Below are 16023 nucleotides of genomic sequence, written 5' to 3' on the forward strand. Positions count from 1 at the left end.
TCCTGATGCACTCAGATCCTGCACAGAGCAGCTGACGGATGCGTTTGCGGATATCTTCAACCTCCCCCTACTCCATTCCATTCCGAGGTTCCCTCCAGCACCAAGACCACTAACCACTCTGTGGCAAAGAAGAACCAGGCAAAAGTACCTCAATGACTACCATCCGGAGGCCTTGATATTGATCATTATGAAGTGCTTCGAGAGGTTGGTCATGAGACATATCAACTCCATACTCCCAGAATGCCTTAATCTACTCCAATTTGAATACCGGTACAACCAGTCCACAGCAGACAGCATCACTCTGGCCCTACACTCATCCTTGGAGCATCTCGACAACAACGACTCCTACATCAGACTCTTATTCATTGACTATAGCTCTGTCTTCAACACCATAATCCAAGCCAAGCTCATATCCAAACTCCAAAACCTAGAACTTGGCTCCTTCCTCTGCAACTGGATCCTCGACTTTCTGACCCATAGACCACAATCAGTAAGAGTAAACACCTCTTCCATAATCAAGGACAGTAGCAGGAGATTGTGTATTGAGTCTGAAGAGATAGGAGAGGTCTTGAACGAGTACCTTCTTCAGTATTTACAAATGAGAGGGGCCATATTGTTGGAGAGGACAGTGTGAAACAGACTGGTAAGCTCGAGGAAATACTTGTTAGGAAGGAAGATGTGTTGGGCATTTTGAAAAACTTGAGGATAGACAAGTCCCCCGGGCCTGACGGGATATATCCAAGGATTCTATGGGAAGCAAGAGATGAAATTGCAGAGCCGTTGGCAATGATCTTTTCGTCCTCACTGTCAACAGGGGTGGTGCCAGGAGATTGAAGAGTGGCGAATGTCGTGCCCCTGTTCAAAAAAGGGAATAGGGATAACCCTGGAAATTACAGGCCAGTTAGTCTTTACTTCGGTGGCAGGCAAAGTAATGGAAAGGGTACTGAAGGATAGGATTTCTGAGCATCTAGAAAGACACTGCTTGATTAGGGATAGTCAGCACGGATTTGTGAGGGGTAGGTCTTGCCTTACAAGTCTTATTGAATTCTTTGAGGAGGTGACCAAGCATGTGGATGAAGGTAAAGCAGTGGATGTAGTGTACATGAATTTTAGTAAGGCATTTGATAAGGTTTCCCATGGTAGGCTTATGCAGAAAGTAAGGAGGCATGGGATAGTGGGAAATTTGGCCAGTTGGACAACGAACTGGCTAACCGATAGAAGTCAGAGAGTGGTGGTGGACGGCAAATATTCAGCCTGGTTCCCAGTTACCAGTGGCGTACCACAGGGATCAGTTCTGGGTCTTCCGCTGTTTGTGATTTTCATTAATGACTTGGATGAGGGAGTTGAAGGGTAGGTCAGTAAATTTGCAGACGATACGAAGATTGGTGGAATTGTGGCTAGTGAGGAGGGCTGTTGTCGGCTGCAAAGAAACATAGATAGGATGCAGAGCTGGGCTGATGGCAGATGGAGTTTAACCCTGAAACATGTGAGGTTGTCCATTTTGGAAGGACAAATATGAATGCGGAATACAGGGTTAACGGTAGAGTTCTTGGCAATGTGGAGGAGCAGAGAGATTTTGGGGTCTATGTTCATACATCTTTGAAAGTTGCCACTCAAGTGGATAGAGCTGTGAAGAAGGCCTATGGTGTGCTAGCGTTCATTAACAGAGGGATTGAATTTAAGAGCCGTGAGGTGATGATGCAGCTGTACAAAACCTTGGTAAGGCCACATTTGGAGTACTGTGTACAGTTTTGGTCGCCTCATTTTAGGAAGGATGTGGAAGCTTTGGAAAAGGTGCAAAGGAGATTTACCAGGATGTTTCCTGGAATGGAGAGTAGGTCTTACGAGGAAAGGTTGAGGGTGCTAGGCCTTTTCTCTTTAGAACGGAGAAGGATGAGTGGCGCCTTGATAGAGGTTTATAAGATGATCAGGGGAATAGATAGAGTAGACAGTCAGAGACTTTTTCCCCGGGTGGAACAAACCATTACAAAGTGAATGGTGGGAGATATAGGGGGGTTGTCAGAGGTAGGTTCTTTACCCAGAGAGTAGAGGGGGCATGGAATGCACTGCCTGTGGAAGTAGTTGAGTCGGAAACATTAGGGACCTTCAAGCAGCTATTGGATAGGTACATGGATTACGGTAGAATGATATAGTGTAGATTAATTTGTTCTTAAGGGCAGCACGGTAGCATTGTGGATAGCACAATTGCTTCACAGCTCCAGATTCCCAGGTTCGATTCCGGCTTGGGTCACTGTCTGTGCGGAGTCTGCACATTCTCCCCACTGTGTGCGTGGGTTTCCTCCGGGTGCTCCGGTTTCCTCCCACAGTCCAAAGGTGTGCAGGTTAGGTGGATTGGCCATGATAAGTTGCCTTTAGTGTCCAAATTTGCCCTTAGTGTTGGGTGGGGTTACTGAGTTATGGGGATAGGGTGGAGGTGTTGACCTTGGGTAGGGTGCTCTTTCCAAGAGCCGGTGCAGACTCGATGGGCCGAATGACCTCCTTCTGCACTGTAAATTCTATGATAATCTATGATTAATCTCGAACAAAGGTTTGGCACAATATCGTGGGCCGAAGTGCTGTATTTTTCTATGTTCTATGTTCAAAGAGGACAATGGCAGCTATCTTGGACGGCCCCTGGATAAAGGGGATCCCTGGTGTTCAGAGGCACGTCCACACGGTGAGTATTGTTGAACCCGAAGGAGGCGAGGACAGAAACCCCCCATCAGAGCAGTCACCTGGAATGTCAGGAGGCTTAACAGCCCGGTGAAAAGATCTAGAGTCTTCACCCATCTAAACAGCCCGAAGGCCGACATAGCCTTCCTCCAAGAAGCACACATGTGGGAGAAGGACCGACTGAGAGTAAAGAAAGGAAAGGTAGGACAGACGTATCAAGCGTGTTACCGGACGAGGGCTGGGAAGTGGCCAGACTGTTCAATAAGACAACAAGCTTTACAGCAATGAAGACAGTGGCAGACCAGGCGGGATGATACGTCATGGTTAGCGATGTCCTGGAAGAGGCAGCGGTGGTACTGGTAAATGTGTACGCCCCTAACTGGGACAACGCAGCCTTTATAAAAAAGACCACGGCAGAAATCCCAGAACTAGACTCCCACCGACTCATCTTGTGGAGGGGTGGGGGGACTTCAACTGCTTACAGGACCCATGGATGGACAAATCCATCCCCAAATAAACTATACAAACGGGCATGGCGTGAGAACAGAACACTATTATGGAACAGACGGGCAGGGGATCATGGAGGTTCACACACCCAAGGGAGAAGTAGTTCTCCTTCTGCTCCCAAGTCTATAAAGTATACTCCTCGCCGATAAGGCATTCTGCGAGAAAATGGCACAAGCCATCGAGGGATTCGCACCTTGCAACCAGAACGGGGAGGTCTCACCCTCCACATTCTGGGAGGCACTGAAAGCAAAGAACAAAGAACAAAAAAAGAACAAAGAAAAGTACAGCACAGGAACAGGCCCTTCGGCCCTCCAAGCCCGTGCCGACCATGCTGCCCGTCTAAACTAAAATCTTCTACACTTCCGTGGTCCATATCCCTCTATTCCCATCCTATTCATGTATTTGTCAAGATGCCCCTTAAACATCACTATCGTCCCTGCTTCCACCACCTCCTCCGGCAGCAAAGAGACGCGGTGATAATGGGGGAAATAATCACATATGGGGCACTTAGGGAGAGAAAGGAGAGGGCGGCTAGGCAGCAACTGGTCGACTGCATGTCGATGATACTCCACGGCCCCGACCATGGAACAACTGCTGGAGAGGAAAAGGTTACAAGTGGAGTTTGATCTGCTCTCCACTGGGAAAGCAATGAACCAGCTCTGTCAGACACGGGGGGGCTTTGACAAACATGGCGACAAGGCCAGCCGCTTGCCAGCTCACTAGCTGAGGAAGCAGGCCACGAGGGAATTAGCTCAGATAAAAGATAAGAAAGACGGACTACCATGGACTCTGACAAGATCTATGAGGCATTTGCGACCTACTAGCGGGAGCTGTACACCTCCGAACCCCAGAGGGAACCTCAAAGACGAAACAGTTCCTCAACGGACTGGACATGTGGGGGGAGGGGTGGAAAATAGAAAACAGGGACTGGAAGCACCGCTATCACTGGGGGTGGTCCTGGAGAGCATCAACTCCATGCAATCAGTGAAGGACCAGGTACGGACAGATTCCCGGGTGACTTCTATAAAAGAATTGTGGCAGTGAACATCAGGCACCTGCTGAACATGATCATGACCCCACCCGGGTAAGAGACTGCGGAAGTGATCATCTTCTTTGATGCAGAGAAGGCCTTCGACAGGGTCGAATGGCGGTATCACATGGAGGTAATGGAAAGTTTGGGTTCGGACCAAGAGTCACCTCATGGGTGAAGCTACGATTCGGCGCTCCCATGGCGAGCGTACAGACGAATGCAACCAGAATGGGTACTTTTGGCTACACCAAGGCACAAGGCCCTTGTCCCCATTGCTATTTGCCCTGGCAATCGAGCCATTTTCATCACCCTCAGGTCGGCAAATGGATGGAGGGGCATCCAGAGAGCACACGAGTATCGCAGATGACCCACTCCTCTACGTCTCAAACCCCCTAGACAGCGGGGAGGGATAATGGATCTCTTAAGAGAGTTTGGAGCCTTCAAGGCTACAAACTCAGTCTGAGTAAAAGCAAACTATTCCCCATGGACCCCTGGGGAGGGGACGCAGCGCTGGGGGAAATGCCATTCAAGCTGCCCCAATGCAAATTTCAATACCCGGGGCTCCAAATAGCCCACGGACCCACATCGAGTCTAATGGAGGATGTAAAGAGGGGCCTGCTGAGGCGTGATGCACTCCTGCTCGCCCTGGCAGAGAGTAGACAATTAAAATGAACATACTGTCCAGGTTCCTCGTTCTGTTCAGATCTCCCCCCATCTTCAGATCCAAGGCCTTCGTCACCAACCTTGACATAATAATCATGCCATTTATGTGCAGGAAAAAGAATCCAAGGATCTGAAAGAAAGTCCTCAAAGAAGGGGAGCCATGGGGGAGGGGGTGGTGGGCTTGCCTTCCTGAACTTCCAGCTCTATCACTGAGCGACCACAGCAGAGAGAGTACGAGGCTGGGTCAATGGCACGGGAGCAGAGTGGGTGCAAATGGAAGATAGCTCCTGCACGGGGACATCTCTCTGAGCACTGGCCACGGCCACACTCCCATTCACCCCAACAAAATACCCGATTGGTCGTGGCAGAACATGGAACCAACTAAAACAACACAATGGATCGGTGGCAAGGTCCACTATGGCCCCCGTCTGTAAGAACCATAAATTCACCCCAGCAACACTGGACGCCTCTTTCAAAAGCTGGAGACAGGATGAGGGACACTGACTGTAGGGGGCCTCTACATAGATGGAAGGATAGCAACCTTGGGGGAACTGACGGACAAGCTACAGTTTCCAAAAGGGAACAAGTTGCAATACATGCAACTGAGGAACTTCCTCTGCAAGGAGACTGCAACGTTTCCCCAACGACCAGGCCACTCCCTACTGGACAGACCCCTAACCACAGATGACTACTGGAAGAGACAAGGTCACCATTGGATGAGGCAAGGGAAAAATGGGACGAAGAACTGAGCATAGAAATAGGAGGAGGACTCTGGATCGAGACACTGCACAGGACAGGCTTCACCTCCTTATGCGCAGGGCTGTGCCTATTGCAGCTGGAGGTGATGCAGAGGGCGCACTTGTCAAGAGGTGGATGGCAAATGCGAACGGTGCCAGTGAGGCCTGGCTAACCACACCCACATGCTCTGGTCATGTCCCAGACTTGTCGGGTAATGGACCACCTTTCTCGAGGCCATGTACAGGGTTGTGGTGATGAGGGTGGAGCCGTGCCCAAAAGCGGTGGTCTTCGGGGTATTATAACAGCCATAACTCTTCACAGGGTGAGGGGCAGCCACCCCAGCCGTTGCCCCCCTAACTGCCAGTCGGAGAATCCTGCTCACCACCTAAGGCTGGATCCGGGGGAAAGTCGTTACCTCATTCTGAGCTGATGAATGATGTAATGCAGAGTGAGGGGCATGAGGAAGAACACAACAGAAAAGTGGAGTGACTGGGCTGGGCGGTGGAGAGGCTGAGTGCAGCTGAGTAGATTGGAAGCAACGTCCAGTAGGGGAAGAATTGAGAGCGGGAATGAAGGACACCAGGGAGAGAGGGAATAAAGGGTAACAAGGAGACAGGGAATAGCATACAACAGGAAGACCGGGAATAAAGAACAATCAGAGAAATGGGAATAACGGACAACAGGGAGAAGCGAATAATGGGTGTGTGGTGCTACCTGTAATCGAGCAGTTTGTCACAAAAGCGTCGGCAAGAATCATGCTCGCTTGGCATGAGGACCAGAGTGATGCCCGTGGATCTGTACCCCAGCAAGACAGCACCCATCAGAGTGGAAGGTAGACGGGACAATATTGGCAACAGAAGTTTAAAAACAATTCCCACTACCAATTCTACATGCTGCTCTTTGTACCATGAAGTATAAAATTGCATTCATTACTTCAACTTAGAACAAAATGGATGAAAAGGGGTGATTTGAACGGTATTCCATGCTTTCCAAGTGAGACTAGAATTCCTAATTAAAATGTAGATCAGTGTTTGAAATTAAAACTATCAGGAATAAATTTAATAAGTCACGCACCTCATATTTTATTCTGTTCAGTTGTAATATTGCAAATACTTATCACTGAGATGACAGCCTTATTTATATCATACATAACCCTGCACTTAAGTTATTCGATAATGATTACACAGACACAGTAACTGCAAACGCTTGTGAAGCAGCAATCTCAAGGGGGTACTTTTAAAAGTAATTAATGACTACACGGGAACAGGGAAATTAAGAAGCAAATACTAACACCAGATCATCAATCTGATGCAAGAAAAAGGGAAAAGTAGAAATGATGTGTAAGGATAGGGTGGAGGGCTGGCAGTAAAGAGATAAATACACAGAACCAGGCAGAAAAAAGCAGAGTGTGGAATGAGCAGAGTGTGCAGTCAATTGTTAGTCTGGTTAAAAGCAGAGTACAAACCACCAGAATCATCCGCGAACCTGTTACATTACTGGTGCTTGCTTGCTGTGCCGGTTGTGTGTTTAATGGGGGATGAGCTCAGAACATCGCAGTTAAAGTGCCAATCACAACAACACTCAAGAAGTTTGACACCATCCAGAATAAAGCAACCCGTTTGCTTGGCATCCCTTCAACAGACATTCACTCCCTCCATCGCCGACGCACAATGGCATTAGCGCATATCATCTACAAGATGCACTCAGGAGCTCACCAAAGCTCCTTGTACGCACCCTCCAAACCCATTATCGCAACCATCCAGAAGGACACAGACAGCAGACATACGGGAACACCGCCCCCTGGAGATTCCCCTCCATGTTGTAGCAACGGTTTCAATGTCTGTGTATTGAGTCGGTTTCCACGTGGGCTTTTCCCTTGTGGCTCAACTCAGTACAAAGAGCAGCAGACACATCAACAATCTGCAGACGGTTTAATTTTCTACAAGCTGGCTTTCATGTACATGAGAGATAAGGCCTGGAAAGCTGCCAAGATCCTCCTACAGAACAAAGACACAAACTCAGCACATATACAACATTCAGAAATCAATAGCCCTCCCCAGTTGGATGTGATCCAATCCCTGAATCTGCTATGTTTAAACTCACCCAATAGAATTGCAAGCAATGTTCAAGCTTCACCCAATAGAATCGCAAACAGTGTTTGAACTTCACCCAACAGAATCGCAAGCAACCCATGATTGATGCCAGGATCCTCATCCTGACAGCTATGTACAATCGCAACATCCTGTGCTGTTTGTTTGTGAGAAACAGAACAACAGAACCAGCACCCTGGATTGTTTCACTATCGATTACTTATTACTGCTATGTCCTAAAAATACATGTTTAATGGTTAATAATGATTACTCAGTACTCTTCCTATAATTAATCTCAATCATTAATACAGTAACTTATGTAAAGTTACTCGTGGCATGATATCTATTTAGTTTTAAGAGGTATCATCGCTGAACCCCCTCCCCCTTCACATGTCACTCACCATTCTGACATTTGATAACAGTTGTTAGCACTGTTGCTTCACAGCGTCAGGGACCTGGGTTCAATTCCCGGCTTGGATCACTGTCTGTGTGGAGTCTGCACGTGTCTGTGTGGGTTTCTCCGGGTGCTCCGGTTTCCTCCCATCAGTCCCGAAAGTCGTGTTTGTTTGGTGAATTGGACATTCTGAATTTTCCCTCTGGGTACCCGAACAGGCGCTGGAGTGTGGCGACTAGGGGATTTTCACAGTCACTACAGTGTTAACGTAAGTCTACTTGTGACACGAATAAAGATTATTATAATATATCGCCGTTCCTTCACTGTCGGTGGGTCAAAATCCTGGAACTCCCATCCCCTTCTACACTGTAAATTCTATGTCTAACAGCACAGTGTGTGTACCTACACTTCAGGGACCGCAGCCATTCAAGAAGGCAGCTCACCATCACCCTCTCAAGAGCAACTAGGGATGGGCCATGCATGCTGACGTAATCAGTGATGCCCACCTCCTATAAATGAATGAAAGAAAACTCTCCCTCTCTTTAGCCCTCATTTCACTTTCCTTAAAATCTATCTCCTTCCCCAAGCCTTTGATCACCTATGTCAGGTTTTGTTTGATAATGTTCTTGTGAAGGACCTTGGGGCATTTCCCTATCTTTTAAAAAATATATATTTTTATTCTCCTTTTTCACATTTTCTCCCACATTTACATCCATCAACAATAAACAATAATCAGCAAGATATGTCAATCCCCATAATAACAACAATCCCATCCGCCCACCAACCCCCAAACATCAGCCCGCATGTTTACATAAACAAATGACAAAAAGGAATCAGGGATTACCCATAGTCACCCTTAATCTACACATCCCCCCTCCCCCCCCCCACCCCCTCACCCCCTCACCCCACCGCCCCCACCCCCCCAACTAATGTTCGATGTTATCCAGTTCTTGAAAGTGCATAATAAATAGTGCCTATGACTTGTAGAACCCCTCCGAGCTTCCCCTCAGTTCGAACTTAACCTTCTCAAGGGTCAAGTATTCCAACAGGCCTCCCCGCCATGCCAGGGCACTGGGTGGAGAGGCTGCTCTCCATCCCAGCAGGATACGCCTTCGGGCGATCAACGAGGCGAAGGCTAGGATATCTGCCTCCGCTCCCGTTTCCAACCCTGGCTGGTCCGACACCCCGAATATGGCCTCCTGGGGACCTGGGTGCAGTTTCACACGCACCACCTTGGAAATTACCCTGAACACCTCCTTCCAGTACTCCCCTAGCTTTGGACAGGACCAAATCATATGAATGTGATTCGCGGCCCCCCCACCGCAACGCTCACACACATCCTCTACTCCTTCAAAAAATCGTCTCATCCTCGCCCTCGTGAGGTGTGCTCTATATACCACCTTCAGCTGTATCAGCCCCAACCTCGCACACGAGGTGGAGGCATTCACTCTCCGGAGCACCTCACACCAGACCCCCTCCTCTATAACCTCTCCCAACTCTTCCTCCCACTTTGCTTTGATCCCTTCCAGTGGTGCCTTATCCTCTTCCAGAATAGCTCCGTACACCGCTGACACTGCCCCCTTCTCCAGTCCCCTTGTTGTCAACACCTCCTCCAGCAATGTGGAGGCCGGTTCCTCTGGGAAGCTCTGTATCTCCTTCCTAGCAAAATCCCGAACCTGCATGTCCCTAAACACTTCTCCCTGCTCCAGCCCATACTTCGCTTCCAGCTCCCTCAATCCTGCAAACCGACCCCGAAGAAACAAATCTTTTAGCGTCTTAATCCCCTTCTCTTCCCAGTTCCGAAAACTTCCATCCCACCTCCCTGGCTCAAATCTGTGGTTCCCCCGAATCGGCATTTCTCTTGACCCTAAACCCAACCCGAACTGTTGGCGAAACTGCCTGCAGATTTTCAATGAAGCTATTATTACCGGACTCCCTGAATACGGTGACCTGGTACGCGATCGAGGCCAACTGATCTGCGGGCGGGCTTGTTCCGTGGGGGCACTTCTTCCTTCCGCGCCAGGCCCCTGTAGGGCTCCACCATATTGCCCGGAGACACAGAGAAGAGAACTTCCCGCGAATGTGTGAGAATATGCCGGCCGATCCGTGCATGCGCTGAATCACACCGGCCATTCCACGCATACGTGAACTCGCGCCGTCCCTTCGCCCCTGGCTGGAGTGGCGCCAACCCCTCCGGCGTCCACCTAGTGCTCTAGAAAGGTGAGAATTCCTAGAAAGGTTGACACCGCAGTCATTGGCGCCGGTTTTACCGCCGGCGTGGGATCTTAATCCCCAGAAGGGAGGATTCTGGCCAGAGTCTTCGGGGTCAAAGCACAGAAATCTTTCGATGCGGCCTGTTAAGTTATAATAATAATAACAATCTTTATTGTCACAAGTAGGCTTGCATTAACACTGCAATGAAGTTACTGTGAAAAGCACCTAGTTGCTAAATTCTGGCGCCTTTTCGGGTACACTGAGGGAGAATTCAGAATGTCCAATTCACCTAACAAGCACGTCTTTCGGGACTTGTGGGAGGAAACCGGAGCACTGGGAGGAAACCCGGCAGACACAGGGAGAGCGTGCAGACTCCACATAGACAGTGATCCAATCGAACCTGGGACCCTGGAGCTGTGAAGCAACAGTGCTACCCACTGTGCTAGGCGATTAAAATGGCATACAGAATCCCTGGCTTTATCAATAGCGGTGTAGCGTACAGGAGCAAAGAAGTATTTCCAAACCTTTCTGGCTGATTGGTTATAGGCCTCAGGTAGAACATTGTGCCCGATTCCAGGCACCACACTTCAGGAAGGATAACCGCTTCTTGGATGGGGCCCAGGTTAGATCCATTGGAATGGCACCTGACCTGGGACGCATCATTCGCACGTTTAGGCTTGAGAGGCTGGGATTGTTTTCCTGAGAGTAGAGAAGGTGAAGGGGTGATTTAATAGCCTGTTCAAAAATCATGAAGTGTTCCGATAAGAATATAGAAGGAAAAACAGTTTTCACGAGGCAGACGGGTCGGCAGTCAGAGGATCAAAGGTATTGACAGACCAGCCAGACTTGAGGCGAAGAGATTTTTTTTTCTCACGAGTCCTAATGATCTGCTATTCACTGCCTGAAAGCGGGTGGAAGCAGATTGAACAGTAACTTTTCAAAGGGAGTTGAATATATACCTGAAGGAGAGAAAAGCGGCAGGGCTGTAAGAAGAGAGCAGGGTGCTAGACCAATTGAAGACTTCATTGAGGGAACACAGGCACAGTGGGCCCAGACAAGACATAAGACGCAGGAGCAGATGTAGGCCATTCGGCCCATTATGTCTGCTCCTCCATTCAGTGAGATTATGACTGAACTGGCGCTGGATTCTCCGCTCCCCCCAGCCCCGTGTTTCTCCGCGGCGCTCCGATCCCTGGCGGTGGGATTCTCTACTCCCATCGCTTGTCAATGGGATGTCCATTGAAGCCACACCGCGCGGCCTGGAAACCTGTGAATGGGGTGCGTGTCGGTGGGGACAGAGAATCTCAGCGGACAAAATATTCTGGCCCTGATGTGATAATCCTTAACTCCACTTTTCCACCTTATCCCCATAACCCTTGATTCCTTTACTGATTAAAAATCTGTCTACTTCAGCCTTGAACATACTTAATGACCCAGCCTCTACTGCCCTCTGTGGTAAAGAATTTCTCAGACTCACTACCCTCTGAGAAAAGAAATTCCTCCTCATCTCTGTCTCAAATGGACGGCCTTTTACTCTGAGATTATGCCCTCTGGTCCTGGACTCTCCCACAAGGGGAAACAACCTCTCAGCACCTACAAGTCAAGCCCCCTGAGAAACCTAGGGTCGCCTCTCATTCGTCTAAACTCCAATGAGTACAGGTCCAACCTACTCAACCTCTCCTCATGATAAAATCCCTCCATACCCGGAATCAACCGAGTGAACCTTCTCTGGATTGCCTTCAGTGTCAGTACCTCTTTCCCCCTTCTATACTGTCACTTCAATTGGGAGGAAACCTGTTTTCATCGCACCACTTCTAGTCGTAGTACCCAGAATTATGCCAATTCATCACAGCAGGCATCCCCGTGGGCTACTATCTGTGTGGGGCACATGGTTTTCTCCAAAGTTATCCATTACCCGTCGGACCAGCCACTCCATTGATTCATGAGCCTGCATTTGTAGGACCCAGTACAATGACAACAGCTGGAGTCCATCTGACTCATACCCCACCTCTGATTGCCAATCAATGGAGTTTATTTATCCTTAGAGTGCCTTGTCAGACCAAAATGGGAAATGGGACAGGTTAGTGAGGCATTTCTTACAGTGATAGAGGCAGCAACGCTTTCCTGCCAGGAGCAAGATGCCGATGAGAACCAAAGGCCAACTCAGTTCCAAATGTTCAGAGGCTAGATCTTCAGAATTGAATACTTGAATCCCCCAGTGAGGGAGACAGTTTTAAGAAGAATCTGTAGCTCACAGTGGACACTGACGTCTGGGTGGGTTGCTGAGGAATCCATGAGATCTGCCTTGGTTGCATCTATTGCATTGATTGTGCGGTGTAGTGTGTTCAACCACAGTCTGCCTGCTAATTCACATGTACCTCATGTTAATTCTGAATGTTCGAATTGTCAGAGGGAGGTCACGCCTAACAAATGTGATTACATTTTTGAGGAGGTGATCGGGTGTGGAGGTAAGGGCAGTGCAGTTGGTGTAGTTTGTATTGATTTCATCGAATCATAGAATTTACAGTGCAGAAGGAGGCCATTCAGCCCATCGAGTCTGCACCAGCTCTTGGAAAGAGCATCCCACTTAAGCCCACGCCTTCACCCTATCCCCGTAACCCAGTAACACCACCTAACCTTTTTTTTGGACACTCAGGGCAATTTATCATGGCCAATCCACCTAACCTGCAGATCTTTGGACTGTGGGAGGAAACCGGAGCACCCGGAGGAAACCCACGCACACACGGGGAGAACGTGCAGACTCCGCACAGACAGTGACCTAAGCCGGGAATCGAACCTGGGACCCTGGAGCTGTGAAGCAACTATGCGAACCACTGTGCTACCGTGCTGCCTACACATTTCAGCAAAGTCTTTGACAAGGTTCTGCATGGGAGACTGATAAACACATGGGATCCAGAGTAACTTGGCAAGTTGGATCCAAAATTGGCTCAGTGATAGAAGACAGAGAGTGGTGGTAGAAGGCTGTTGTGTGATTGGAGATTGGTGTCCAATGGTATTACGGAGGGATCAGTGCTAGGTCCCTCATTGTGATATATACAAAAGATATAGATAAAAATGTGGGGGAGGGGATGATAAATAATACTAAGGTAGGCTGGCTGATTGACAGTGAAGAAGAAGACCTTAGGTGGCAGGATGATATAGACAGATTGGCCAGATGGAAGATGGAATTTAACCCTGAGAAGCGTGAGGTGATGCACCATGGAAGATTAACATGGGATGAAGGATTACGGGATCGAATGGCGGAGCAGACTCGATGGGCTGAATGGCCGAATTCTGCTCCTACATCTTATGGTCTTATGGAAGGAGTTACGCGACAAGGGCATCAATGAATGGCAGGACACTAGGCAGCTCAGAGGAATAGAGGGATCTTGGGGGAGCTTGTCCACAGATCCCTGAAGGTGGCAGGATAGGTCAATAGGGTAGTTAGGAAGGCATATGGACACTTGCTGTTGTCAATCATGGCATAGGTTATAAGAGCAGAGAGGTTATGTTGGAGCTATACAAACCTTTGGTTAGGCCACAGCTGGAGTACTGTGCTCAGTTCTGGTCACCGCACTATAGGAAGGATGTGTTTGCACTGGAGAGGGTGCAGAGAAGATTCACCAGGGTGTTGCCTGGGTTGGAGCATTTTAGCTATGAAGAAAGACTGGGTAAGTTCAGGTTGTTTTCGAGAAGGCTGTGAGGAGACATGATTGAGGTGTGTAAGATTATGAGGGGCAAGGACAGGGTGGATAGAAAGCGGTTGTTCCCCTTAGTTGATGGATCAGTATCAGTGGGGCAGCACGGCAGCATTGTGGATAGCACAAATGCTTCACAGCTCCAGGGTCCCAGGTTCGATTACGGCTTGGGTCACTGTCTGTGCGGAGTCTGCACATCCTCCCCGTGTGTGCGTGGGTTCCCTCCGGGTGCTCCGGTTTCCTCCCACAGTCCAAAGATGTGCGGGTTAGGTGGATTGGCCATGCTAAATTGCCCATAGTGTCCAAAATTGCCCTTAGTGTTGGGTGGGGTTACTGGGTTATGGGGATAGGGTGGAGGTGTGGACCTTGAGTGGGGTGCTCTTTCCAAGAGCCGGTGCAGACTCGATGGGCCGAATGGCCTCCTTCTGCACTGTAAATTCTATGATTCTATGATTCTAACAAGAGGGCATAATTTTAAGATGAGGGGCAGGGGGCTTATGGGGGATTTGAGAATTTTTTTACACCCAGAGGATTGGGGGAGTCTGGAATGCATTGCCTGGGGTGGTGATAGAGGCAGGAACCCTCACAACCTTTAAAACGTACATGGATGAACACTTGAAATCTCATAGCATTCAAGGTTATGGGCCAAGAGACGGAAAGTGGGACTGGTGCAGATTTAGAGTAGTTTTTGTATAGGTGCAAACTTGATGGGCCGAAGGGCTTGTTCTGCACTGTATGATTCTATTACTCTACGAAAATAGATATTGTAAATTATTTTGCTTTATTGATTTTGCATAGTAAAGTTTATTGTGTTTTGAAACAATGGAATCTTTTCTCTAAGAAGCACCTGGGATTTTAAAGTTTGTGTACTTCAAACATAAAGTTACTGGTCCCCAACCAGACTATAACAGATGTCAATTTAAATTCAATAAATTCGGTACCAGTGACCATGAAAATATCATCGGTCGTCATGAAATCCAATCTGGTTCGCGAATGCCCTTTAGGGAAGGAAATCTGCCGTCCATACCTGGTCTGGCCTACATGTGAATCCAGACCCACAGCAATGTGGTTGTCTCTGAACTCTGCTGTGAAATGGCCCAGCAAGCCACTCTGTTCAGGGGCACTTTAGGGTGGGCAAGAAGGGTTGACCTGGGCAGCAGCGTGAAAGGAGAAATAAAAGGAATTGTGACATACCTGTGTGGTGAGAATTGCAGTAAAATGCTGCCCGAATCTGTACTTTTCTCATCCCATGACCCTCCACCGAACTCCTTGATGATAATAACAACAATTGCATTTACATAGTGGGTGGGATTTTCCCGCTCGCCCGCCGTGCGTTTTCCGGCAGAGGAGATGGCCCGCCAGCGGGATCTACCAGTCCCACCGTTGTCAACAGGATTTCCCGGTGACAGCACCCCTCGTCGCCAGGAAACCCATGCGTTGGCGTGGGACCGGAATTTCCTGCCAGCGTGACCAGCCAATAAATCCCACCCAGTGTCTTTAACAAAGTAAAACATCCCTCGATTCTTCGCGGGAGCATTCTAAAATAGAATTTGACGCTAAGGTACATAGGGCAGGGTTTTCATGGCTGGAACTGCAGGTCAAGCGGATCCAGGGTGCACTGGAATATTTGGTTGACGTCTGTTTTTCACCACGATTCCAGGAAACATTTGCTGAAATGTTTTGCAGGAGTGGAGTCTGAAGAGATTTTCTTTTTGAATGAAGGCGGCCCAAATGAGTTGCGATATCTTTGTTACTTCGGGTCCAATAAATCGTAATTGGCTATAATATCCTGGCAGATGGATTGATTAACGAATGCACAATTTATTAATGGAAGGAACTTAACACAGAGAGTGAGATAAAAGCTATCATGTTCCAAGACATCAAACTCCTAACAGTCTGGAAAAACAATGCTCCACCACCAAGCTTCCCGTGTTCCGCTCTCATTGGCCGATTGGGTCACATGATCCTCTGGAACTCTCACCCTTAAAGGGGTATGCTACCACATTCCTTCCCCTT

General features: G+C 48.6%; 1 long non-coding RNA gene across 1 annotated transcript in view; it reads right to left on the bottom strand.

Moving 5' to 3' along the window:
• LOC140425700 (uncharacterized) overlaps positions 1 to 15419 on the bottom strand; it is a 41980-nt gene extending 26561 nt beyond the window's left edge. Inside the window, exons 1-2 of the long non-coding RNA XR_011947929.1 lie at positions 15202 to 15419; positions 10834 to 11008 (exon numbers count right to left, since the gene is read on the bottom strand). This is a non-coding gene — a long non-coding RNA (uncharacterized lncRNA). The remainder of the gene's footprint in view (positions 1 to 10833; positions 11009 to 15201) is intronic.
• Between the last annotated feature and the right edge of the window lie 604 nt (positions 15420 to 16023).

The sequence above is a fragment of the Scyliorhinus torazame genome, chromosome 6, assembly GCF_047496885.1.
Source record: "Scyliorhinus torazame isolate Kashiwa2021f chromosome 6, sScyTor2.1, whole genome shotgun sequence".
In the NCBI taxonomy this organism is placed as follows: Eukaryota; Metazoa; Chordata; class Chondrichthyes; order Carcharhiniformes; family Scyliorhinidae; genus Scyliorhinus; species Scyliorhinus torazame.